Source organism: Gavialis gangeticus, unplaced genomic scaffold (genome assembly GCF_001723915.1).
Source record: "Gavialis gangeticus isolate Ggan-Ray unplaced genomic scaffold, GavGan_comp1, whole genome shotgun sequence".
NCBI classification, from domain to species: domain Eukaryota; kingdom Metazoa; phylum Chordata; order Crocodylia; family Gavialidae; genus Gavialis; species Gavialis gangeticus.
Window position 1 is genome coordinate 259,754,811 of NW_017729032.1, and position 25,400 is coordinate 259,780,210.

General features: G+C 43.6%; 2 long non-coding RNA genes across 3 annotated transcripts in view; one reads left to right on the forward strand and one right to left on the reverse strand.

Annotated features, from left to right (window-relative positions):
• LOC109303558 overlaps positions 1-25,400 on the reverse strand; it is a 184,343-nt gene that overhangs the window by 20,759 nt on the left and 138,184 nt on the right. The window lies entirely within an intron of this gene.
• On the forward strand, positions 5,189-17,784 carry LOC109303561. Its single transcript, XR_002099159.1, has 3 exons — positions 5,189-5,289; positions 6,881-6,885; positions 17,774-17,784. It is a non-coding gene; the product is annotated as an uncharacterized LOC109303561 (long non-coding RNA).

Below are 25,400 nucleotides of genomic sequence, written 5' to 3' on the forward strand. Positions count from 1 at the left end.
CTAAAAACCCACCACACAGACACACACACACACACACACACACACACACACACACACACACACACACACACACACACACACACACACACACAAAATAGTCAACATTTGGCTCCCTTTCAAAATGACTGCATTTACACATGTAACAGGTATACTCATGTAATGGGCCCCTGAATTTTGCCTCAATTTTGAAAAATAAACTATTCATGCACTGGCTGCATCCAGAATTCCAAATACATGGATTTAGAAGGGGTTTCTCCTAAAAAGTTGTGATTTGTTGAACAATAGAGCCACTCACATGGGAAATGCACACCCTGTGTCATACACTGGTTCCACTCCACATTCAGCCTCATGTGCCTGGTTGTGTAGGATGGGGAAATGTAGGTGGATGCTTGAACATAGAATCACAACTTCTGTTCTTCGGTGACTCTTTGCCTTGCTCTTAGGTGCATGTAATGACTGCACCCTAGTTGCTGGTGGCAAAATTTCAGGGAACAAGCACAGCTATCTTGCAAGCAAATGCAGTTTGTGGATTGTTTCTTACTGATATAAGAACATGTTTGCTCATCTTGCTTTATCATATGGCCTCAGTGATCATGTTTAGACAAACTGTAATCTCATCTCCAAGGCTTCATAATGTCAAGAACAACTCCCCCCAGCACCCCCACCCCACTCCTCAGGACACTGGCAAAGGCATCACCCCTGCTCATAAAATAATTTAGGATGACCCAAAATCCAGGCTGGGGAGCATTAAAACAAAGTCCATGACAGAGCCAATAGCAAGAGTGAAACTAAAGAGCTTCAGAGTCTTGAGCACTGTGTCATTCTGTTTCTCTAGTGGCCCAAAGTCTGCTTTCCCATATATAGATGTAAACAAGCAAATGCAGTAAGAGTTGAAGCCTAAGTAAATATTGTTTGTGCTCATTAATTAGCAATAAACACTTTATGTAAATTTGGGTATGTAAAGTAGACAAGTCCCTTAGACACTTGTCAAATTACTGATACAGCTCTCCTAAAGTTCTGACGCCCCTCAGGTAGTGTCTCCCATGTTTAGGTTCATATCTATCTCAGTCCACTTTAAGAAAAATATGGCTTCATTGTACATGATAAAAATATGAGCTGAAAGACCTTGTGACACAGTTGTTTTTCCCATCAGCATTATGCTAGTTTGTTTTGTGAGACTCATATTTGCAGAGCCACAGCTTGGATTGTAACAGACATTCCCATTAGCAAAATCTGCTACTTTTCTTGAGGGGTGTGCACTTTTTACAACTCCTGTGTAAAAAGTTACTTTTGTTGAGCCACATTTTATCCTCAGGTATATCTGTGGCAACTCCTTGACTTTGACCAAAGAAAGAATCTACCTACATCTGTCCTGTGACTTTTTTTTAAGTTGGATAGAGAAGTATTGTGCAACTAGCAAGAGAGATTCAGGACATTTGGTGAATAATTATACTTAACTCTGAATCTTATGCCTCTGTGTTTATCCAGTATAACCATAAATATGTGTTTGGAGTTGCATATGAAATGACTGCTTGTATATTTAAAAAGCTTGTTGCCTGATCTCATAATTTCTAGGTCCTTGACAAATTTAAAATCTCTCCCACTCCCGCCCCAACTCCACCTAATGGCCCTAAAAATATATATACAAGAGAAAGGAAAGAGACACATTCAGCATATGTGTTATTTTTGTCTTTGTTCTTGGTTTCTTATAGCGGTTCTCTCCCTTCCTGTCTTGTCTCCAAGCTCATCTTTTCCATGCAATCTTTCAGAGCATTACTGGGAAGTGCAAAAGTTGCAGGATGTTAAAAATCTCACACCCTTTCCCTTTCTAAGTGTTAACGTCTCCAATATTGTATTTATGGAGGGAAGGAGTAGAGGGCCTTCCCATGTTTTAGCTCCAAAAGCGGAGCAAGTAGGATACTCACCCATACTCTGGCTCCCTCCTCACCCAGAAGTGTTTAGAAAGTACCTTCGACTTCCTAGCACAGTGATCTAACCACCAGATTAGGTCTTAACTAGACCCTTTTCTAGCACGTCTTCTGGAATTAGTACAGGATCAGGAAGACAAGGGAAAGATAAAGAGTACGTGGTTGGAATGAGATGGATGGTGCTCTGAAAGGAAGTAGGCCCTGGCTTCCATTCTGGACCCTCATTACCAACAGAGCAGAAACTTCCCCAGTGCTCTCCATTCATTTTATCAAATGAATATTAATTGCATGGTATAATGGCTCAACTTCAAGAAGCAGCCTGAAAAAGGGAGTAAGCAGAGAGTGCCTGGTTGCCTCACAATTAAAGCACTGTGTTAAGTCAGAAAGACACGGGTTCAAAGCCTCCCTTGGATAAAGGGAACCTGGGTCTCCTACATTTTAGACAACAGCCCCAATCTCCAAAACATGGGAAGGCCTTCTTCTTCCTGCTGTGGGTATTTAGTTTTGGTGTGTACACAGCTGTAAACCTGCCTGGCTGGAGAACAGCCCAAGTGTGTACAGAAGCCTTGCAGATGCTTACTTATCCACACTGCACATGGGGTAGGATGGCAAACTGTACATAAGTGCCAAAAATCAGTTACGCAGCTGGGTAGCTGCCATTTGGACACAAAGTGAAATTGGATTGCACCATAACTATGTCCTAGCTTCTACTCGCAAGGTATTTCAGCACATCATGGTCCACAAACCACCCCTGCCAGATGGGAAAATCCTATTATTCTCACTTGACATATGGGAAACTGAGGCACACAGAAGCCAAGTGCCTCCCCCAAGGCCACCGAGGAAATTTATAATCGAGCAAGGAACTGAACATAGGTGTCCTAACTCCCCAAACAGTGCCCCAACTCCCTGGATCATCATCCTACTCAATAAAATTGTTGTATCACTCTCAAGTTGTAGCAGTCATCTTTGACCCAGTGCCCAACAGTGCATCTTGGGGGAATGGGCCAAGTGGAATCCTGCTCCCTGCCAGGGATTTATGTGATAGGGTGCACAGCTCTGCACCCAATACCACTCCTGGGAAGGAGGGAAGGGGTGCAAATACCAAGCGTGTTTCCCATGGAGTCCACACCAGGAGGCTGTTGCCATCCAAGTTGATGCTGCTACAATACGCCATGGTAGAGATCATCCTCGATTCAGAGAACTGCCACCACCAGTGGCTATAGCATCTGTTGCCTTCAGTGTGCCTTCAGTGTCCCTTCCTCTCATCCCCCTCTACAATGGTTGGCTATCACCACCCCTGCCCCCAAGGCACTGAATGAACTTCCTATACCTCTGTTTGGAGCAGAGGATGCTCAATGCATTGCAAGACAGAGACTTTCTGTGTTGCCAAGAGTGTTGCTGTTTGTTCCCTGCTCTGAAAGTAGTCTGTATGCACTTGTGAGTATAGCAGTGACTCAGCATGACTGCTGTATCTTTTTGGCCTTGGCTTGCCTTTTAAAATAAATGGAAAACACCTCAAAATCTGAACAAACTCTAACATAAGCTCTATTAAGGAGCTTACCTTAAGGATTTCTTCTTCCTGAGCAGAACATCAAATTAAAATCATCCATAATGACTTACACAAAGTAAATGTGTCAATAAAATCAAACACATCTCCCGTCTTATAGGACACTAGGGACCAACTCATGTCAGGCAGGCACAGATCTGTGAAGTGAAAAGATGTCAGAGTTGCATCTAACTTGGAGCAACTCCAGAAGGGATAGTTGTCTCAGCTTCCCACTGTGCAGAAGGGAGAGAAGGGGGATAGGAACCCTGCACTGTCCTTTAGATGCTGCAGCCTTGTCTTCCTGGATGGGGGAAGGTCAGCGAGAATGAGAAAAGGAACAAGAACAAGAGCCGGGGCCAAAGGAGGGTGTTGGGGGGAGACAAGGGGTGCATTTGAACTTCCGCCATGTGTCCCCCACTTCCTCCCTGCCCCTGTGGCAAGGACTTCTGTGATGTTTGGTCGTTGTGCAGAATGCAGGAGAGGGGAAGCTGAACTGTTTCTTTATCTTGCTCCTCGCCTCTTCCAGAAACTTGGACCCTCAGGCACAAAGAGGGACCCAACAAACAGAAGGAACTGGCCCTTCTGCTAAACAAAAATGAATATGATCTTATAGAGATAAAGGAGACCCGGTGGGACTCTACCTATGACTGGACCACAGGTATAGATGGCTATGCCTTGTACAGGAAGGATGGTGTTGCAAGAAAGGGTGTGGGTGTAGCACTCTTATGCGCAGGGGCAGTACACTTCTCTACAAGTGGAGATTGGCACCCAAGGGGAGCAACTCCCATAAACCGAAGTGCTTGGCCTGCTCCATGGCACCCTCTGGGTTGGGCTGGGGCGGAGTGGTGGTGGCAGAGGGGGCTGGATTGGGAGCTCCACTTCCCCAGGCTCAGCGGTGCCTGCCCTGCTGCTGAGGGTCTGCGTGATGGCTGAGCAGAGGCACAAGCTGGAGCTGTTCCCCAGCTGCAGCATTGCCCTCACCCTGTTCTGCCACATCCGGAATGTGCCAGCACTGCACAGCATGGCCCTGCAGGGCTCCATGGTGGCTGCACTGCTCAGCCTGGCCATGATTGCTGGTCCATTTCAGATACTTGCAGCAGCAAACAAAGCAGTTCACCTCTACGGGATTAGTAAAATAAAGACCAGAAGTCTCTGTGCAGAAATTATTTTCGACCTCTCACCAAACAACATTTCACATGCACTGAAAAGGTTTGGTATTTTGGACAGTGACACTGAAATACTTATTGTTCTGATTGGAGACAAAGAAAGACCTATAAATCTGGAAGATATTATATCTCAAGTAGAAGGCCAGCAGGTTCCCATATATATATATTTGGTATTTCAGACAGTTTTTATACATATAAAAACTGTCTGAAATACCAATGCTACATATAACATATACACATACACACATATATACATATATACACACACATACATATGTGTGTGTGTGTGTATATGCGTGTATACATATATAAGTAAATGTGTGTATACACACATACACACATACGTATGTATATATCATACGTATGTATATATATGTATGTGTGTATACACACACACGCACCCACACACGCACACATATACATACACATATATACATATATATTTTAGGCACTATATGTTTCAGGCTTAACACTAGAAAAATACTTCTTTACAGCCAGGGTGTCCAGACTGAAATAAGCTCCCTCCAGAAGTGGTACAATTGCCTACCCTGGAAATCTTCAAGAGGAGACTGGACAGTCACCTTGCTGGGGTCACCTGACCCCAGTTGTCTTTCCTGCTTACTGCAGGGGGACTGAACCCGATAATCTTGTGAGGTACCTTACAATCTATGGATCTATGACTTGAGACCCTTCTGGGTTAGACTGGGTTAGACTATGGGGGAATGTGGTGAAGGGTATAAAATGATTGGAGTCTCTTACAGACCTCCTAACCAAGAGGAAGAGCTTGACCATGAAGTCGCTAGGGAATTGGCAGAGGCTGCACGCTCTCGATAAATGATTGTTATGGGAGACTTTGACTATCCTGACATCTCATGGGAAGAGCACTCAGCCAAATCTGATCTGTTGCAAAACTTCCTCACTTGTGTTGATGAGCTTTACTTGTCTCAAGAAGTCTACGGGCTGACAAGAGGCAAGGCACTGCTGGGTCTGGTACTGGCCAAAGGGGATGATCTAGTGAGCAACCTGAGAATTGAAGGGAAGCTTGGTGACAGTGATCACAAGTTCATCACTTTCTCTATCCATCGCAAAGCTGACCTCCTGTATCTGAAAAGAGAAGCCTATAAGGGATGGAAGTCAGGTAACAAAACCAAAGACAGGTTTTTAGCACTGGCCTACTCTGGACACCTTTAAGATACATTTGGATGCTTAGCTTGCTGGGATCCTATTACCCCAGCTGACTTCCTACCTTTTGGGCAGGGGCTGAACCCAATGATCTTGTGAGGTCCCTTTCAGCCCTAATGTCTATGAAATCTCTAAAGTCTATGAAATCTCCCCAGCAAGTTCTTGTCCCAGTTCTTGGGCAGTATATACTAAGAAAGGCTCTCGGTGCCTTCTCACATATCCCTGCAGAGGCAAGACACAATTTTCATAGCTACAGTATCTCCAATCCATGCCCAGGATTTCTACTAGAAACATGTCTCTTGCTCACTCAAATTCAAGAAATGAGGTAAAGCAGTCACCTGAAAGCAGCCCTTAGGGAATACCTAGAGTTGTTCTTAGGTTCTCTCTCGAGAGTGCTTACCAGCACAGTCTCAAGGCTCCTCTTCACCTCATTTCCAAGATTTTGCACACCTGCAGTAAAATATGAGGTGGGGTATGTTCCCAGGTGCAGCACAAAGGAGGTGTAGACAAGCACAATCCAGCCCTATAAACAGAGCCTCAATTTCTTGCACGTACAGAATGGAAGTACACACAGGAATCTGTTTGTTTAAACATTCTCATCAAGTCATAAATAAAGCCTTTAAAACAAATCTCAGGTTGTTTAGTACAGAAATAGTATCTTAAATGACAAACATCTCAATTCATCATGAAACTGAAATGCAAGCAAGTTCCTTGTCACAGCATTTCTTTCAAATTACCTTGCCTCTATGGAAGAAAGTAAACCCTGACAACAAAGCTACAGGAGAAACATTTCCTACTCTGCTCTTGTCAGACATTTAGATGCCTAGATCTGAGAGTCAGTTGTAAATCAGGGTAACACTTTTGACATCACTGGAGCTGAATATTACAGCACCTGAGGATGTGGCCTCTTAAGGGTGGCCAACCTGCAGTACATGTACCATAAGTGGCACAAGCAGCTTTTGTGTCTGGCAAGCGGCAGACTGGGGAGGAGGCAGGGATCACAGCTGCAGATAGGGCTAGCAGAAAGCAGAGCAGCAGGTTGGGCAGCGAGCACAGAGCAAGGGTCTGAAAACAAGCAGCAGATCAGGCAGGGGAAGGGGACTGGAGTGAAAAGCAGGGAGGGAGCGGGGCATAATTTGCAGCATGCCCACCAAAAAAAGTTGGTCTCCCTGATTCTAGTGTGATGGTAGTCTTATGTGGCTTGACAGTAGTATTATGTAGAGTTTAGATTTTGGTTTATATGAGATGGTTTGGATAGGGATGATCCTGCCTCAGGCAGGGGTTTGGACTAGATAACCCCTGGAGGCCTCTTCCAGCCCTGCTTCTCTATGACTTTGTGACTGCTTCAGGAAAGGACTGGGGAATAAACTCACCTGAGGATTCAGGTTACTGAAAACTAACACTGTGCAGTGATTCCAGGGCAAGCACATGGACTCTTAGCATTTAAGCCTATTCAGCAGAAGGCCCCCAGAAGAAAATTGTTTTCCATTTTAAAAATGAATTCTTTTAAGGCAGATAGTTGTTTTGTACTCTTATTGAAATGAGGGGAACGAATGAAGCTTTGGTCAGCAGGGTGCATTTGTATCATGCCACTTATCCAGTAAATGGGCAATTGTGGAAAATGGCACTTAGTGAAGTAAATGAAGGATGTGGAGAGATTTAGCAACAGACAAAACTGGTCATTTACAACAGTTACAGATTTTGTGAATTTATAGCTGATCGAAAACAGTTCACATAAATGAAAAATAGCTAGGTGTGAAAAAGATCAATTCAGTGCCATCAGTGTGGGATATTTGGGCATGGCTTGGCTTCTTTTGGAGTCACCTAGAATTTTACTGTTGACTTGAACAGCAACAAGACCAGGCCTTTCAGGAAGCCAAAGAGAAATCAGGCAAGAGTTGACTAAACGATAATATGGACAAATGTACCCTTTAATCACTTGAAACCAGGGGAGCTGCCACTCTGGGGTGCATGTCAGCTGTTACTCTGTTAGGTCTGCATACATCTGTGGTGATACAAGGTAGATGAATGGCTAAAACATTAACCTGAATGAAGTAGGTTAAAAGTTGGATCAATTTTGCTATACTTGTATTGCTACAGAAGCAGGCAAGCCTAGTGGTTATAGTGTAACACACACATATCTGCAGCAAAAGAAAGTAGGGCTAGAAGGGAATAACCCCCTGTCCAACCCCCTGATTAAGGCAGGATCATCCCTGACTAAATGATCCCAGCCAAGTGTCCATATAGCCCTGCTCCTGAAAATGTCCAAAGATAGAGATTCTACAATTTCTCTAGGTAGCCTGTTCCAGTTTTTGACCACCCTCATAGTCATAAAATTCCTCCTTATCTCTAACCTAAATTTCCGCTGCTATAGCTTTGGGCTATTGCTCCTAGTCCTGTCCCCTACAGCTATAGAAAAAAGCCCACTTCCATCCTATCTATAATTGTCCTTCAAGTATTGGAAGACTTATCAAATCCCCAGCCTTAGTCTTCTCTTTTCCTGACTAAATAACCCTGGTTCTTCCAGCCCTTCCTCACAAGTCTTGCCTCCCAGGCCCCTAATCATTTTTGTTGCTCTGTGCTGGACTCTTCCCAAACTGTCCACATCATTTTGAAGTGTAGGGCCCAAAACTGGACATAGTGCCCCAGGTGAGTCCTCAACAGTGTTGAGCAAAGCATAAGAATCACTCCCCTCAATTAGTAACACACCTGTTAATACAGCCCAGCATGTTGTTAGCTTTGTTGGTAACAAAAGCATACTGTGGTCTCATATTTAACTTATGGTCTACTGTAGGGGTGCTCAACCCTCAGTCAGTAGGCCACTTCTGGCTCCCAGAGCCATGTCATTTGTCCTGCAGGGCTCCCCACAGATCTGAATATTTGGCAGCAGGGCAGTAGTGGCACCCAAATTTCTGGACCCATGGGGAGCCCCAGTCCCTGTGTGCCTGATCTAGTGCACATGATGCCATGGACTCATTCCCAATGCATGGGACAGGACGGGGGTGGTGTCAGGCCTCAGGTCCTGATCCTCACATGAGGGGCCCTATCCTGGCACATGGAGGCAGACATGGGTGGCATGGGTCCAATCCCAGTGCACAGGGCTGGGAGTTGGTGGTGCAGGGTCCCAGAGCATAACTCTTGTGTATGGGCCTGGTGTGGGGTCTGATCCTGGTGTGCTGTGGCCAGCAGAGACTACATGGGGACTTATTCAGGCCTAAGGGGCTTTTGCATTTGTCCTTGTTGAATGTCATCCAACTGACCATTTATTCAGTCTATTCAGATCATTATGGATCTGAGCCCCACTCTCCTGGAGTATCTGCAACTCCCCCCAGCTTGGTGCCATCCACAAATTCATCAAACATACACTTGATCCCATCACCTAAATCATTAATGAAGACACATTAAACAATACTGGACCCAGGACAGACCCCTGAGGAAACCCACCTGATACCTCCTCCCAATCAGCCATTGAAGCATTGATGACTACCATTGAACCTGATGATCCAACCTATAGTGGTGCTGATACAATTGTTACATTGGTCAATGCTTTAATTAAAGCAAAATTCTGCACCTAGGTCTGAACTCCTCCTGCACCCAGAGTGGCCAGGACCTTTGGCTGTACAAAGAAAGAGAGAAAGGTTACAGTCCTTAATTAGGTGGGATGCTATTACATGGGTGGTGGACTTAACAATAACAGCCCAGCACATCCAGGCTCAGAGAATCTTCATTTTGATTGGTGGAATACACCCACCAATCAGGTAACTGCTGGGATGGGCCTGCCCCATCCTTAGTTGAAGCCTGAACTTTGCTTCAACTCAATTGGTCTGTTTGTAATCCAGGGGAGGAGCCTCCAAAAGGTCTAAAAGAAGCAGTGCACCCAGCATGCGGCAGGTGAATTGGGGACAGAGGAGAGAGCAGGGCAGAAGATGACCTGTGAAGAGTTGCCAAGAGGGTGGAGGTAGTGCCCAGAAGAACCCCAAGGACTCCCCATGTCAGTCTGACACTCAGCCGGTGCACAGCACAGCACACAGGGCCCAGACCCTGGGAGCCATTCGAGGCAGCTTGGGTCCTAACCCCCGGCTTGAGGCCAGGCTTCCAGTGCATGAGCAGTGCACAGCATGGACCGGGACCCTGGGAGCTGCACTGGGCAGCTCAGGTTCCCATCCCCCTGGCAAGTGGGCAGGATTTTTCAGTGCACGGACGGTGCACGGTTGGTCTGAGGCCCAGCTTAGGTCTCCAACCCCTGGTAAGCACCGGGGCTTGATCAGGCTTCGTTGTACAGTGGGTCCCCAATGAGCCAAGACCCTTGAATCCACTTGAGGCTGCTCAGGTCTGCAGCTGCTGGCATGGGGCCAGTGGCTCGGTGCAGACGACGCTGCATGAAGGGTCTGAGAGCGGACCAAGCCCCCGTGCTCCATGAGGCAGCCTGGGCCTCTATCCCCCAACAGAAGGTTGAGCCCTCCAGTGCATGCAACAGTACCCAGTGCCCCCATTGGGCAGCAGCCCAAGGGGAGCCATTGGCCCCAGAGGCCTCACAAGAGAGGAGCAGTGGGACCAAGCCGTGAGTTACCCAGGGAAAAGGGTCTTTTCCACAGGGGAGGAAACACCCCAGCCAGGCCCTCCCACGTGGGCTATTTTGGGTGGCGTCCCTGCCAGGGCCCCAAGGGCAAGAGCACTGGGAGAATCCTCCCCGTCCTACTGGTTGTGGGAGTACAGCCAATGCCCCAGGATCAGCCTGTGGCCCTGGGGGGCGCTTAATAAGTTAAGTTTAGTGTAAGGCTGATGTGTCTTATGTTTTGTGAGAGTGTACCTTACATTTTGTAATATTGCGCCTTATATTTTATGTACTTCTGTATTTGTGAATTGGTAGTTTAACAGAGCCTGGGGGATCTGCTGGTACTCCTTGCTATTATTTACCTGTGTTTATCTGTCACTTACCTGAAACCCTAGTGGTGGTAACCCATTATGGAGAATAAGGTTTATAAGTTATATATCTGAATATATATACCTGTACATATGTTTATATTTATGTTTATATTTTACCCACTTATGTAAATAACAATACATTTGTATATAGTTAAGTTCCAGATTGTCCTGGCCTGGCTCCTTTGGGACAGAAAAACTGTGAGGAGTCTGCAGTTTCATCCATGGCACATCTGCCAGCTAACAATCCCCTTCAACTGGAGAAGGGAGTATATACCCGTGTACACCCAGGCTACACTTGTAAGCACATGAGCTAGTTGCACAATCTCTTTGACATAACTGTATTTAATCTTTTTCATTCCGTTTTCTCTCTGACTCCTCTCTGCCTCCCCCAATGCAAACTCTTTTGAAACATGTTATTTTCTCCCCAATTGGGAAATTCTTCAGAAATAATTTGGAACTACGCTCAGCTGAAATGTTACTACACTTCAAACCTCTGAAATATAAAAAGCATTCTCCTCCAAGCCTTTGACATCCTTGCAGATTTAGAGAGCTCATGTTGGCTACAGACCTCTCCCTTTTACAGTTTCCCATAAGCCACTTAAAAAACACGTGGCATGATTCTATTTTTGACAAAGAAAAAAAAGTGCATAATCCAGTCTAACTCCATTGACTTAAATGGAGTTGGTACTGATTTATATTAGTGTAAGTGAAAAAAGAATTAGAGCTATGGAAAAGAAAAAGGAAAATAATGATACCATTACCATAAAATGTATGAGAAAATGCATTCTGCGGACTATACTAAGGTCCACATCTTTTTATTGAGATTCATGTTTGATTTACAGAGTTTTGCATCTTTCTTGTATTCATTTCACAGTTAGGTTGAACAGGGCAAGTATGATGTTTTTCTGTAGATCTATTGCCCATTTAAGTATTTTCTGGGGATGACTACAGGGCATTTGTAATCTGCAGAGGTAACTGTGGTGCGAAGTGCCAGCCTGAAGTCCCCTGTGACTGAAGACATACAGAGCACATCACTGCTGCTGCCATCACACATTGGACAGTACCACCAATACTAGTGCCATCCATCCGCTCCTGTTCTTCATATGACAAATCTAGAAATGGGACAGAGTAGCTGCCCCTAGGGAACACCCCACCAGTCTCAAACACACCAACAGCAGTGAGGGGAGGGATACCCAAAGGACAGATTTACTGGCTTTGAAATGGAGGAGTGAATGCCCTCATTTCTTCCCTATCCCACCCACATGGAACCAAAAATCTCAGGCTTTATGGAGGAAAACTAAACTTCATTTGCAAAAAGAATGAAATTCCAATTCATAGTGTATTTGGGTTCATACCTCAGATGCTCTGTCAGATTAGTGGAACTATAGCAATGATACCTTCTCTTCTGAGACATCCAGTGCCCTCACTTTCCCTGAAGACAAAAGGAGTCTTTTGCTCTAGCTTCCCAGTGGGTACAAACACATCTATTGAAAGGGCAGTTTCTGAAAAGAAATTGTGTTGGCAGCCTCCATTCAGGTTAGGCAACTTAAAATGAATAAAAACATAAAAAATAAGAGATTTCATGAAAATCTATAACTGCAGGGACATCTCTAATTACCCTTTTTAGTGCCTAAAATGACTCCAGAGAGTTGGCTTAGACAAAGGACCTTTAGAAATACAAGGAGGCAATTTCCCAGGGGACAAATTGATGCATAGGAATATGGTAGGTATTCCAATTTTTTAGCTCACAGAAGAACAAGCTTTAGATAAATAGACCATTTAGGATCCCTAAGGAAATATGAAAAAGTCAAAGACACAGGCATGATTAGATCTGTGCTTTACTTGTAATGGCAGAAATTTCATCTTCTGTAACCTTTTGAGCAACAGTTTTATGGAGTGATCTGACTGAATGCATCAGCTTACAGAAACTACTGTAAGGAGAACAACTCTGTTCTTCTTTTAATGCATATACAAGTGTAATAGCATAGCATGCATGTTTTTAATAAGATGCATTCCATGAGTTCTCAGACCTTACACAACAAGCCCATATGAGGCTCAGATGCAAACTGAGAAATGATACCAAAAGGTGAATATCATTCCTTACAAAGGAAAGAAGTGATTTATAATGCTATGTTTTGGGGCTAGAACACAGACATCTCCCATTAGTCGTCCACAATAAAACTGTTATTTTTGAACTATCTGAAAGCAATACATACTAGAAACTCTGGCAAGAAAAAGAAAAGTTTTCAGGCCTGCTTAAGGCAAGAAGCTAACTACACATTTAGGTATGTGCAAGAAACCTTAATCACAGAAGTACTGAGCACCCAAGATCCAACAAAAGTCACTGACAGCGATGAAGTTAATAGACTGTTTGGCAGCTAGACTTTAACATTTTTTGCCTTTTAAAAAAAGGAAGCCCATGGTCCACATAAGTTTACAGTTAACATCTACATTCCCCCTTGTATAAAGCTGCATGTTGCCTGGTTTTATATTTAGGATCATTTACCATGCAATATGATTCTATAAGATACAGAATACCCTGCAAATTCTATCAGGGGGAGTGCTTACAAAAATGAGTTTCGATTTAAACAATTTCAAAATGAGTAAGTTCTGAGACTCCAAGTGAACCTTTTTGGAAGTTTGAACATCTTAATTTTTTTTACCATGGTTTTTGCTTGCTTGCACTTCTTCCTTTCAGTCTTTAATGGATTTTGTTTCATTAGCAATACATGAAGCAAATAGCATGCAGGGCTATAATAAATTATGCTTTTTAAACATGCTGTGAGGCCAAAATTCTACATGTCATCTGTGCAGTTTCTCCCCAAGCCTAATATGGGAGCAGCCCATGAACATAAGCCCTGCCCTGAATCCTCTCACTTCACTCAGTCAGATCTCTTTCCTGAACCCACACTATTTCTCCAGTTGCAGGTTCTGTAACACTATTGCATACCACACATTAAACAACCTAGGCTGTCATTTACTTAGGGCTTAATGCAATAGCGCAATTAGGCAAAACTTGTGTTGTGGTCATTAGGACTTGTGTTTGTGTATGGAATGTCCATTCATTTTCCATTTAGACAAACCGTTTTCCGAGCAAAGACTGAAATGGTTTGTTGCCCCTAACATTTACAGGGTGTTATAAAAACATAAAATCATAGCTTCGAAGATTATAAATCCAGAAAGGACCATTTTCATCATCTAGTGTGACCTGCTTAACATAGGCCAGTGACTTCCCTGAGTTAATGGACTATGTTCAGCAGGCTTACTAGAATGTACCGAGTTGTAGCTTATAATGTAAGGTCCTCTGTACTAGAAAGTCAAAGGGAGCAATTTTGGAGAAGTGTGATTGTGCCATCCACTCAAAAATAAGGAGGACTGTAGAAGCACTGTCCAACTAGGAGGCAGGTTCTTGCTACTGAACAGCATGGCCAGACAACCTGCCAATGACTATATCCTATCAATCTCAATCTTACAAATAGCCCCCACCTGCTGAGTTCCAGTCAAATCCAAATGGAGGATGACAATTCCATTTCATAGCAATTTTTGAGGAAAATGCTTTTTGAAACATGTTTCCTAGATTAAACACTTGAACTTTTCAAATTAGATCCTGCTCTGAGCATGGGGCCCTGGAGCCCAAAAATCAGAGGTGTAACATGGAAGACTGTACCCAGGGTGGTCCTCTCATCCTTCCCTTCCTCCTCCCCTGTAACTTTTGGCTTCAGTATGTGCTCAGGAGCAGCAACAAGCAGCGGGCACAGGCACTCTGTGTCATGGAATACAAGGCACTCTGGGAATTGCATGTCTCTAGAGCAGCAGTGGAGTTTGCTGGTGCAGCCAGGAGGTGTGGGGGGAAGTAGGGGGAGAAGGGGAACTTTCATCCCATTTTTTTTTGACTGTGTGCACCCTGCACCCTTGCTCCCAGATCTCAAGCCCACTGCCCCTGCTCTTGGATTCCCTTCCTTTCCCATCTCCTGGAGCCTATGCCCCTACAACTTGCCCCCCTACTCCCACTGTTGCACCCCATAATTCCCCCTCTGCCATCAGAACTGCATGTCCCCCCTGCCAGCAGGCTGTCCCACAGGGTTTGGCCCAAGCAAAAACTCTGCTTGTTATATCACTTGTAGGGACCTGTGGCTGCTTTGCAAAACTACAATTCCCAGAATACCTTGCACTCTCTAACACACATTGCCTGCATTGGATGTTACCTGCAGCCAGAAAGTGCAGGTAGAATGAAGCATAGGAGGGTAAAGAGTGCCTTGCCCATCCTTCTGGAACTCTTCCCTTAGGTGGCATTGGGGCATCTGCCTTGAATGACTACCCCATATTATACTACTACCCACAATACTTTATTGAAGCCAGTACCTCCACATATTTCAAAAACATTACTACCAGCTCTAGTTCCTGTAAAGCTCTCAACAGATAGTAAGACTACTTTCTTCTGCCACAATCCCCAAGAGAGGCCACCACTGACAATTCTAGATGTTTTTCCATAAAAGTACATCCCATTTACATATCTGCCTTTCCTGATCCTAGGTGGAGCAATGTGTGGCTCTTTGCCTAGGTCAGTTTCTTTTTGCCATCACCCCTTCCATAAAATCCAGTAGGACAGCAGTAAATTAATAGGCAAATAATTCCTCATCTAAGATTTGCAACACAATTTTCAAGCACATTTTTCTTAGGTTTTCTTTGGGGGAGGGGAGGGAAAATATCACTGAAAAAAATACACCTCAATAACTGTACAATAAGGAACCCTGAAGAATTAACAGTCTAAGTGGCAAGTCAGTATGAGAGGAGCTGGAAAAGGTATGGGTGCACATATGGCACCAAGAAGGTGTTAAATGACAGGACTTAAAAAATGATTCACAAGATGTTCCCCGAATATTCCAACCCAAAACACAAGCTGTTCATCAGCAGGCCCTTAGAGGAAGTGTCCATGTACAAGGAAGAGACTTTGTTCTTATTTCTCACCAATTCTGTCTCTCTCTCTCTCTCTCTCTCTCTCTCTCACACACACACACACACACACACACACACACACACACACACACACACACACACCCTCCTAGTTCAGTACAACAAGAGAATTAGCTGGCAATATAAAGTCCAAATCAGGCCATTGGTACTTCATTAGACAAAGCTTTGTGCATTAAAAGCAAATAAAAAGCATGGCTAATATTCAGTATTATTGAGAGTTTACATTTATAAGCTTAAAAAGAGAAACACCAAAATGACTGATCCTAATGCACTTCACAAGCTACCATGCTTAGGTTTCTGGACCTTCTGGTCATATAAGACAATTTATTTATTACACAGTTTCAGAACACAAAGCAACTGAATTACAAATGAAGTCAATAGGTTCCATAAGTATTCGGTAGTTCTGGAAGTCCCAACCTTAGGATTTTACATGACAGAGATAAAGAAATAGCTTTACATGGTTGGGGGCCTGCATTTTAGTTGACATCAGTCAAGCAGAATTGTGTTGTTTAATGATTTAAGTATGGATACCTAGAGAATATGATGGGAACCCATTTAATGCATCTTTTATAGCACTGCTAAAATGCAAAACTGTAGGCATTCAGCCTTCAATTGCCCCTTCTTCCCTGCTCCACACACCTTCCTCATGACAAGGTGATCTTGGTCTGATGAAAACGTAGCAAGCAGTGGCTGCCTCAGTCCTTATGTTCCTGGTGGGGTCTGGAGCAGCTGAGCAAAGATTCCTGCCTGTTCCTCAGACTGGGGACCCCAGCGTGAGGAGTGGGAGGAGAGAAGTAGGTGGCTGCTCCTCCCCTCCTGCCCAATCTTTGGATGGGCAGGTACAGCTGGCCCCAACAACTTCTCCAGACTGGTATAACCCTGGTCTCTAGAAGTTACAGGAGCCTTTCCCCATCACTCGACTCCTCCCAGGACCAGAAGAAGGTAAATAGCAGCTGCTCCCCCTGCCTTCCCCAGACTGGGATGACCTTGGTTTCAGAGGACATGAGGAGTATTTACCAGTTGCTCAGTAACTCCTAGTACCCAGAAGGAATCAAGTAACTGGAAAGTTTGCACATGTTGTTCTTCCAGGAGAAACACTCCCAGTAGTAACTTCTATCAGGCTGGAAATGGATAATTTTTTTCCTGGAAGCACCAGTTTTGTCCTGGGAGAAAATTGTGGTTTCTAATGGGAGAGTTGCAATTCTGCTAGTAGAAATGTAATGCCTATATGTGGTCTATATGTGGAGTAGAGGGCATCAACAGGTACATATCTTGCAGGACACTAACTAGAGATATAAATTTAATAGAGTACTTTGGATCAAATTCTTACTTAGGCAAATTTCCATAATTTATTTAGTGTCCAAACAAGTCAGGAAGGATCTCCATCTTACAAGCCCCTTTCAACAGACACATTTCTCTCTCTTTCATGAAGCAGAAGTGAAGTTCTCCCAGGTCCTTCTACAGAGAAAAAAACCTGCCCCACAAAAAGCATTAGAAGTTAGTCTGATGAAAAGTTTGCTACTGAGGTTCCTCAGTTTGGGCCTACCACTGCACTGTCCCCTGTGCATCACTTCATCACTTCTCAGTTCCCACCTTTCACAAATAAGAACTATTGGACATCTTAACACATGCTCTAGGGTGGAGCAGGGCGGGGAGGGGGTAGACACTAATTAGAACAACTCTTGGGAGCTCTAATTAAAGCACATGCAGCATCTCATGTATTTAGCATCCCATGCTTCAAAAAGGTAGTGGGGGATGCTTTAACTAAAGTTCATTCAATGCCCCTATTGCCATTTTAAGCATGGGAATGCTGAACACATGCAACACCAAGGCTGCAAATTACAGACTCAATTAATAGAGTCTGCTCCAACGTGTTCCACTGATGTGATCTGTTGTATGCAATATAGCCATTTTTGTTGCATTCGTTGTCACATATATCTAGCCTTTCCGTATGTACAAGCACTTTGAAGACTGGAGAAAATAGCACTTTACCTCCTATCACTCTGCTTTCAGCAAATAACAGCAAACAAAAATATGAGTTCAGCCAACAGCTCCTTCCAGCAAAGCCTCCCTGCTTCATGACCAACTCAGCTCTTTTGCTGAATTTAGAGCAGCAGACAGAAAGAGGAGTGCCCCAACAAAGGACTCAAGGCCACAACTTGTTCCTGTGTTCCTTGTTCCAACTCCCTCACCTCAGTTGCATTGAGCACAGACAACATTGCCTTGAGAAAATAATAAGTTTTACTGACATAGGTTATAGCAGTGGCCTATGAAAATTATTTCAATACACATTATGTAGACCCCAGTTTATTTTAATGAGGAATGATGTCTCAGGAGGGCTACTGCATTTGTGTATGATTATTCTCCTGTGTTGGAATAAAGGACTATTTATCAGTAATTGTTTACACCAGCTGTTCATATTAGCGAAGCCTCCAAGGACAAAACTGTGTTTGGGGATCAGCATGCCCTGCCAGAAAATGGTTGTGACAATACCTGCTCTAAAAGGTTAGACGGAGCACAAATGAATGAACAGAAATAATGAACTGGATGATGATGCAGCCAAGGGGGTATGCTTGAGGGCAGATAGGAGACTACTGCATCTAGGGAGTGTGAATTCTGAGTTGGGTTAGGCCATGGCAGGAGAAAGGAATCTCCATGCAAGTGTGCAGGTTTAAGCTGCCCTGCAACACAAATATAAAATATAAATCCAACACCTCTTAGAGCCTGTTCTCTACACCTGGAAGTTTTTATTTCAATATTATTGATTTGATGGGGAGGTTGTCTTGGAGGCATATCGGAACACAGAATCTCCCAGATCGCCAATTCAAGTCCCCTACTATTGCCGGAAATCACACACATCAGATATTTATATTTCGTCAGCTATTTAATGTCCATCTTTAAATTTAGGCTTATTGTCCTCAGGATTACTACTAGAAGACTATGCCATAACTTCACTGCTCATGTGGTTAGGAGCCCTCATATAGTTCCTAATGTACATTTATTCATGAACTGCTTATTAGGGCTGTGAGAAGTTTCAGGTGCTGATTTGATTCAGAGGAGATTCGGCCCAATTCAGCAGCCGAATCTGAATTGAATCAGGAGAATAATAAAAAGGTCCAAATCAATTTAAAGCTCTCCAAATTGATTCAGAAAAAAAATCAGAGGGCTTCAGAGATTCAGGTAGTCCCCACTTGCAGCTGCAGGGAGCTGGACCCAGACTTTATGCTGGTAAAAAGGGGGAGGGGACCACAGGGGGCCCCCTGCCAGGTCCTATCCCCTGCCTGCTCCCCCAGTCCCCCTAAGAGCCCACTGACCCCTGCCTGCTCTCCCAGCCCCCACATGGCTGCCCTGCCTGGCCTCAGCTCCTGGTTCTTATAAAAAAAGCTCAGCACTCAGCGGCTGCTGCCAGGACAGGGGGGAGGGGTAATCTCTGCCACAGGCCCCCACCCACTCTCTCAGCCCTGTCAATGGCTTCTCAGCCTGGCCTCACCTCCCAGTTCTTTAAAAAAAAAAAAAAAAAAGCCCCGCACTCACTGGCTGCTGCAGTGGCCATTGGGCTTCTGGAGGCTCGTGGCAGAGCCCCTCCACGCAGCATGGGGCAGTGGGGAGCAGCAGAGATTGCCCCCCACCCTCCTCCTGGCAGCATCTGCTGAGTGCCTAGCTTTTTTTTGCTTTTTTTTTTTAAAAGAGCCGGGAGGCTTGGGCTGGGCGGGACAGCCATTGACGGGGCTGAGAGAGCGGGCAGGAGATGAAGCCTGTTTGATTCGGAGATTCGGCCAATTCAGCAGCAGTCAAATCTCTGAATCAGATTTAGATGAATCAATTCAGGACAGTGATTCAAATCACTGAATCAAATCACTGTCCCCCAAAATCAGCTGAATCTGAATCCAAAGTGAATATTAGCTGGTTTGCACAGGCCTACTGCTTATGCTCTGTTGTCCCTGTGCCAGCTGTTCTCCCACCCAACATTTGCCACCTCAATATATACAGAGAACAGTCCTATCCCCTCACTTAGCTTTCATTTTCCCAGGCTAAATAAGCCAGGTTCTTTTAGTTTCATCTCACAAGACAGGGAGCCTATTCTATTGGCCATTCTAGCAGCCCCTCTCCACATTTGTACTGTGTTCTCTGGAATACAGAAAGCCAGAACCATATGCAATTTTCCAAATGAGGCCACACCAGTGCCTTGTACACTGGTATTAGTATTCCCCTATTTGTTGGAAATGCCTTAACGAATACATTGTCAGCATCCTAGGACTACATTTGAATTTTTAATGAACACATCACAGTGATGGATAATCCTATGATCAGCCAGTCCAGCCAGGCCTTTTTCCTAATGATGAATTCTCAGTTTCCAGCAGAAATTCTTATTACATGACCTTGCAATTTGTGCTATTACGTTTGATCTCATTTCTATTACTTCAATCCCAAAGAACATCCAGTTCTTGTGTGACATTCCAATCCTCCTCTGCATTGACAAAACCTCCCAAATATGTTATGAGCAATTTCATTAACATGCTCTTTCTTTTGGTGCCAAAGTCATTAATGAAAAAATTAAGATAAGACATAACCTTGACAAGCATCACTGGTAACCTTTGTCAAGTCATATAGTTCCTCTTTCACCATAGCACATTGCCTCCCTATTAGCTAGCTCCTTATCCACATTGAAATTCTAGAACAAATACCCATTTTCTCCAGATGAATAAACATTTCCCATGTAGCATCATATCCTATGTTTTACTGAAGTCTAGATAGCATGTTCCTAGCAAAAAAAGGAAATGTAGTAGGTATAATTTGTCTAAGCAAAGAAACATTGGATTAGTTTGGCATGCAATGTTCTACCTTTGGTAAATCTCTGCTGCTTTTTATCCTATTTTCCATTTACTTGTATAACTTTAACTAATCTTCTCTTCAAAATCTATTCTAAAGCTCTGTGTACTATTGAGGTTATACTATGAGATGTGCAGTGTTCTGGTTCATTTTTCTCCTCCCCACGCACCCAGTTTTTAATTTATGAGTATATGTAAGGAGGTGCAGGCTCCAGGAGAGTCAAACAAGAGCAGCAGGTAGACGGCAGTTCATAGGCTGGGAGTCAGCTGCAAGTGGTGTTTAGTAAATGAGAGTAGAGCCACAGAGAGGGTTAAAAGCTCCAGGAGCAGAGCACAAAAGACAAGAGGGGAGATTGTGATACTGATGGAGAAACACAGCTTGGGTTGCCTTTAAATTCTAAAGGAAGACTGCATGTATCTCTCTGTCATTTGCACACATTGTTTTATTGTTCAGATCACTATTATTCTTGATACCGACAAATATCCAGCTGACCAGTGGAAATGCTGAAAATGTCCGCAGCTTCCAGAATGTCTATATATCCAACTTATAGTACTACTCAGGCAACAAACAGGTGGTTAAAATGCAGAGATTTTCCAAATGAACAGTAAGCTGAAATGTCATTCAAGCCTCCTGCTGTTGAAGACAACCATATCAGATATTTATATATCATCAGCCATTTAACGTCCGTCTTGAAACTTAGCTTGTGCCCATGACTTACTGAAAAGCTATACTAAGACTTTCCCAACCATAGAAATTTAAATTAGCTGATAAATTACACAAGAATGGGAAAGTAAAATTTAAAAATATATATTTGGATGTACAGACCAAACAGTGCTAAAAAGAAACAGGCTAGGGATAGATTAGGTGTATTTTCTTTGGCAGGAAATGGACTTGTTTTGGATGCATTTTTGTTTTCTTTTGAGACTTGGAGAGCCTTATTTTAGAAGAAATACTTTTGTGACCACTTCTTTATACACTTATAGATCGGGGGGGGGAGAAAAAGGAAAAGGGGTGGGCCCTGTGCCTGTGAGTTAAAAAATATTGTTCCTCCTTGTGTGAAACTACCTTGAAGAGCCCATGGTTGTGTTAAGCAAAGGCCAGTAGTCTAACTACTGGTGGGGTGAGGTGGCACCAGTCTTGGGGGCCAGCTCAGAGGGAGCATCAAAATCACCTGTGGGAGTCTTTGCCATGCCAGGGACAGCCCTGCACTGCCCTGCCTGGCCACAGAAACCAGGCAGGACAACACCATGTGATGCAGTGTATCCAGAGGGGCAGTGGAGGATGAGTGTAACAAGCAACAAGCAGAATAGTGATCCCCTTCTTGGGGGTGTTTGCACAGCCCTGAACCAAACATATGTATAGGGTGGGGAAGGAGGAAGTGGGGCACCAGGGTTGGCTCCCAGACATCCTGGCTTTTGGGTCGCTGTTTGAGCAGAACTGATGCTGCTACAGCAGAAGCGGTGACAGCAACACCAACAGCCCAGGAAGGTAAGCCTTCCTTTCCCCGAACTCCTGTTCCCCCATTTCCAGCACTCCCCCCTCCCACCCTTCCAGATGTACAGTGGCCAGCTCGCTCCACACCCCTGACACTCATGGAGCTTGCACACCTCTAGCAAAGGCTCATGCTATACAACATGGATCAGTTCAAACTCCAGTACAGAATGAGGCAATGCATCCATCAGATTCCTTGGATCTTGGCACCTCTGACACTCTACTCACATTGATTAAAGAGAAGCTGGCCGTGGAGAGGTTGGTAACAAGCCTGTACTTACAATGGACTAACTTAATGGTGGCAAAATGACAGAGACAGTAGTGTGATAGCAGCTCACAGGATTCATTAGAAACTAAAGCTTTTTGCTAAAGAAGAAAAAAACCCAGGAATTAGCTTCAAACAAATGGTTGCCTAGGAGACTGGTTACAAAATTTCCCCTTCTTTCATTTTACACAGTGTCACCATAACTATGACGGAACCAAGATTTTTCATCGCCTCTGGTGTTTACATAACAGCTCTGCTTTCAATTGCTAGGTGGATTAATGCTTTGCAATAAAATGCAAGACATTTTTGTTTTAATGAACTATTTGAAGTGTAAAAGTGATTTCCAGAGCTGATCCTCAGAATGACAACTCACAGCCTGGACTCATTACACAAAAATGTATCACACCTGCCCTTATAGGAGGAAAATCAGTTATTTGCCCATAGTTTCCAGTAGAGATTCCCAGCTTCTTCAATCTGTCGCTCTACTCTGGAGGGATGGTTGTCGTTCAGATCCACCTACCATGTTTACTCAAATATAAGACAACCCCCCCCCCCAATAACTACATTCTATATACGAAAAAAATTATAAGTTTGTTATAATTTTCCAGGTATAGAATCAAACTATATGAGGTGTTCCTTGAATTTATCCCTTTCCCACTGCTACAGCAGGGAAAATAAATCTGGGGCAGGTGGAATCATGTGCCCCCCTTCACCTCTGCCTCCCAACTTCTTCCCTATGCAGTCCCTTCCCCCCATCCTTAGTTTTAGACCTTGCTCTCCCTGAGCATGTGGAAGTAAGGAACAAATTTAAAAATACTTTGAACTTAAGATGCCTATAGTAATTTGCATATAGGCAAATTTGCCATGAGTTGAAAAAGTTGACACTGAGGGGAATTAAGATAATGGGCACTACATTTTGTTCAGATGGGCTGCATTGATCTTTTCTTGTGGTAGGTTCCCCCTCAATATGTTTGCCTAATATGAGCCATGGATTTACAGGCATGCTCAGTGTTGGTTACATTTAATCATCTTTGTAGATGGTTTCTATTACTGAGCACATGCTGCTTCCAGTAGCAATTTAATGACAAGCAATATATTTATTAAGTGGGGTTTTCTTGTATGTGAATATAAGACATGGGGCTTTTTCCCCCTCCATGCTGATTAGGGGGGAAAACCTAGTCTTATATGGAGTAAATATGGTTTATGTCAGGCCATGTCAGAAGTGAGAAATCTAGATATGATGCTCCCACAAATCTCTATCTCCTGGATTTCCAGCAGACCAGCTAGGACCTGTCAATAGCCAGTTTGGTATCTAGCCAGCAAGCAGAAAGGAGAATCAGTTAGTCTACTCCAACTTTGGGCCATAAATTTAGGGTCAGTAAAACAAGCCCTCACTCAAGTCCTTCCCTTCTTTGTGATTCTTATAGAGGAAGCAAACCTTGAATGGGGTGAGACAAGCCCCTCAAGCCCCACACAGAGTCTGTATGCATCATAACAGTTACAGGCCTGTTACATTAAGAGAAAATAAGTACACACCTGAATTCTGTGCAGCTTCTTTATTGCATTGTGCAGATCCATGGCTCTATTACCCAAGACTAATCAATTCAATGTGAACTCTCAGCTCAGAATCATTTATGCAATTACAATTACTGTATTCAGCTGAATGTTCCCACTGAAATAGAGCTAAAAGGTACAAGAAAAACAGATTCATGCTTCCTGATGTAAACTCATCAGCTACAGAAAGGAGTATCTCCTCATTCATGTGTCCAGAAACAAGCTTGCTGCCATGTATAAACATCAAATGTAATTAATCTTTCATTCACAATTCAGCATTACTCACTGTCTAAAAAGCAGAATACAGAATTTACAGTGCAGTGGTTTGGTCTGTCATAGAAACTTCCCTGTCCTTAAATTAGTGTTCTGAGGATAGCAGGTTAACTGCTGTTAATGGAGCAGTTCTTTCAATAACACATCCATTTCAAACACACTGCATAGACCTGAGGCTCTGTCCAGTTGAATATCAGGCAAATTGTACAGCACCCAGAATTAGGATTGCACACAGAGACATACCTATAGGCTGAGTTGGCAGTGGAGTATAGCACACAGTTAAGGCACATTTCCCAGAATGGAGATCTTTTAAACAGATTCCAGCCTTAAAAGTTGTTGTTTCCCCTTCACATACACAAGAATTGGGATTAATTATAATCCCCTGCTTGACAGGGGAAAAGAAAAGCCATGTAATTTTGCTTTGTGTTAAAACCACTGGAATTAAAATAGTTTGCAATGTTTCAGCCAGATTCAGCAAGACCATCCGGGTTTTCTTTTATCATGGGCATCCTAAACCTAGCTCGAACATTTCCAGGTGGATGAATGAGCTCTGCATGGACTTTTCAGCTAGAGAACTGCTTTGCCATTTTGGTAAGGTTTGTACAGCTTCATGCATGAATGGATAATGGAACTCCTCAGCCACTGGACAGCAATCAGGGCTGTTCAAAAACAGAGCCCATCTCTGCTTTCACACTGGTGAGAATCACAAATAAAGCCATTTAAATCAAAATGAGTTACATTCCCATCAAACCAGTGTAAAAGAGATCAGAAAAAGCTGTCCTCTGCCAGAAAAAGATGTAGCAAACTGGAAAGGGCTTAATAGTTATTAAGCCTTTGAGAAGACTTGTAATAAGGAGTACATGACCATGCCAGACAGTAGAAAAATTCACTTTTCTGGATGATGAATTGGGAAAGAGCATCAATATTAAATCAGTGGCAATTTTATTAATCTGCCAGTACTTCATGATGACATGATCCTGTACCCCATAAGAGGGCAACACTTGATGTTAAAATGGAGTTTAGTCTGAATTCAGACTTCAAGATAAGGTCCATATTTATGAATCAACTTGCACAGAAGAAGGAAATTTTCTTTCACTAAGGATATAGAAAAGTCAGGCTTCGGTTTAATTGGAATGAAAGCTGACAATAAAAATAAAATAAAATAAAATAAAATAAAAGTCTGCAAAAGAAAATAGCCCCAAATTGTTTTTAGTGTCATAGTTTCCACTATAACAGGGGCAGGCAATCATTTTGGCTGAAGGGCT